Source organism: Argentina silus (assembly GCF_951799395.1).
Source record: "Argentina silus genome assembly, chromosome: 19".
Classification (NCBI taxonomy): domain Eukaryota; kingdom Metazoa; phylum Chordata; class Actinopteri; order Argentiniformes; family Argentinidae; genus Argentina; species Argentina silus.
In genome coordinates, this window is record NC_139673.1 from 2367378 (window position 1) to 2369877 (window position 2500).

Here is a 2500-nt window from a genome sequence, read left to right on the forward strand (position 1 = left end):
ACAACAAGCCTCTGAAGATCCACAGAAGACCGTCAGTGTCCAAGAACACATCTGACTGTGGCGCGCAACACTTGAGCTATCACTCAATCACGAGAGAGCAAATCCTGACCGCATTAGCCTTAGCCTTAGCATTCTTAACCCCATCCCTATTAGCTACACACAAACAATGCATTGTTATCATCGCGCCAAACAACCGCTGAATTCGGCAAGCGCAGGCCCTTATCACTCCAACCTGTGGAACCCCACCCCACCCCAACCCAACCCACCCCAACCCCAGTCAGGTTAACAAGGGTCTTCCCCTCCAGCATCCCGATGGATCTAAATGAGAATAGGATGGGTGGTGTTTAGTGTCCTTTTGTGTCATATCATCGTATCTCTGCTTGGATTAACACACAGTCTGCTTAATATGCCAACAGATGGCAGGAGATGTCTCACACACACACACACACACGCACACACGCACACACACACGCACGCACACACAGCTCGGGTCGCGCTGCTCTGCTCTGTCTTGGATCTGGGGTAGGGGGGAGCGGAGAGGGGGGTGCTATGATTATGCTAATTTTCCAAATCTGATACTGGTCAATCGGTAGGGGGGGACAGCTGTCGCGGGGCGAGGGCCGGGCCGCCTGTGGCCTGGGCGTGAGGGGGACTGACCGGGTGTCTGTCTGCAGAGAGCGGAGACAGTAGTCTGCACAGCTGTGTCTACGGGGGGGACAGAGAGGGGGGAACAGAGACTATAGGGGAAAGTTCAGTCGTAGCAGGCTGAGTACAGAGAGAACACTATACATAGGAGCCGTGTAGGAGGGGGGTCAATATTGGGACCACCCATGACCAGAAGCATTTAAGACTTCAAATACTGTATAGAGGAGAACAGCAGGCATGGAAAAAGAGGGAGAAAGGAGTGATGCAGACATGGCTGAGGGGCAGAACAGAAGACTGTCTGTCGTCTGTTTGAAACAAGGACACTGTCCTCCCAAAGTATCATCACACTCAGATCACTATCAAATCAGTGAACAGGGTTTCCTGAGTTCTGGGGTTTAGTTTAGGTCCGGTTGTTGTTGAGGTATTCTGGTTCAGGGGTTTAGTCAGGTTGTTGAGGTATTCTGGTTCAGGGGTTTAGTCCGGTTGTTGTTGAGGTATTCTGGTTCAGGGGTTTAGTCCGGTTGTTGAGGTATTCTGGTTCAGGGGTTTAGTCCGGTTGTTGTTGAGGTATTCTGGTTCAGGGGTTTAAGTCAGGTTGTTGTTGAGGTATTCTGGTTCAGGGGTTTAGTCAGGTTGTTGTTGAGGTATTCTGGGTTCAGGGGTTTAGTCCGGTTGTTGAGGTATTCTGGGTTCAGGGGTTTAGTCAGGTTGTTGAGGTATTCTGGGTTCAGGGGTTTAGTCAGGTTGTTGAGGTATTCTGGGTTCAGGGGTTTAGTCCGGTTGTTGAGGTATTCTGAGGCTAAAGTATTAACTTTGACCTAAATCTCTTGAGTTGCAAAGTCAGACCTATCCAAGCAGAGGGTTAATGAGTTCCTGTTTTGAACCGCATGACGACCCCACTGGTTAACGTTTGTCTGAGTAGAGTTTGTGACTGTGGTCGGTCAGGAACCCTTCCAGAAGGGCAGTGGAGACGCTGTTACCAGAGGGTCCTTACAGCAGCTCCTTACAGCAGCTCAGAGCCTACATTATGCACGGTCCAAGAACTGAGGAAGACAAGGAAGTGACTGACAGAACGGTGTGATCTCACTCTAACACACACATTTACGCATACACACACGCACATGCACACACACACTCACACACATACAGTGTGTAGCCAGTCGTGAGAGACCATTCATTGTCACACCACATTGAGAGAGCTCTCTGACACACACTGCACTACAGAGCCTCTCCCATCACGCACACGCACACGCACACACACACACACACACACACACACACACACACACACACACACACACACACACACCCTCCATTCAAACAAAGGCATTACAGCAAGGATCTACCAATCAGCCCAGCAGTTAAACACATCAGCTATAGCCTTTTTAGGTGTAAAGAATAGTTTTGTTGGTGGCACAAATGCTTGGATGGTATTTCACTAAAGAGACACACGGGAGGTATATCCTCTTCATTCCCACGTTCAATTCAACATCTCCGTCAGTCTTCACCTATGCTAAACCACCTCAGATCTCAGTCTTCACCTATGCTAATCCATTAGCGTACATGTGGCCTGTTCTAACACTATCCTCCACTGCTAATGATGGTGTTTGTGTCAGAGAGGGCGAGTCAGGTTGGTCTGGTTTGGCAGCCTAGCCTGTTACCGGGTAGAACAGCCTCTCAGTGGAGGCTGGGGGAGGTACAAATCAGAGGACGGATTCATTTTAATGCATGGAACGGAACGAGGAGTGGTTTCAAACACGTGTTTGATACCATTCCTTATTCCATTCCATACCTTACAATGAGCCCGTCCTCCAATTTCTACCTCCCCCAGCCTCCACTGAGAGGCTGTTCTACC

At 49.6% G+C, this 2500-nt stretch overlaps 1 protein-coding gene across 1 annotated transcript in view; it reads right to left on the reverse strand.

The window, feature by feature from the left end:
• The window catches only part of plekhg4 (pleckstrin homology domain containing, family G (with RhoGef domain) member 4), a 72291-nt gene that overhangs the window by 24377 nt on the left and 45414 nt on the right, over positions 1-2500 (reverse strand). The gene's annotated exons all lie outside the window — the stretch shown is intronic.